Raw genomic sequence first — 411 nt, 5'->3', positions numbered from 1 at the left:
GAATGTGCAAAAATCTGTTTGAGTCCTTATGATGATAAGAGGTACATTGGTGAGAACGGTGTTGACAACTCTCCCTTTTGGACATTATAGAGTGCCCACAACACTCTAACTGATTGCTCAGTATGTTCCGTGACAATCATCCAACACACCACTGATTTGACTGTTGTAAATATCATGAATATTATTAGATCTAAGCTAGCTTTAGAGCTTCATAGTGTGCCGCATGTGAACTATGCCACTTGCAAATATGAACTGAAAAGTGAAAAAGACCTGCTTCAAGCCAACCTTATTGAGATGACAAGTTTATCACGTTTTAATAAGGGTTATAGGTATATCTTAGCTGTTATTAATTGTTTTTCAAAATTTGCATATTGTGTACCATTAAAAGACAAGGCAAGCCAATCTGTATTT

Source organism: Nilaparvata lugens, chromosome X (genome assembly GCF_014356525.2).
Source record: "Nilaparvata lugens isolate BPH chromosome X, ASM1435652v1, whole genome shotgun sequence".
NCBI lineage: Eukaryota > Metazoa > Arthropoda > Insecta > Hemiptera > Delphacidae > Nilaparvata > Nilaparvata lugens.
This window is presented reverse-complemented; position numbering follows the sequence as displayed.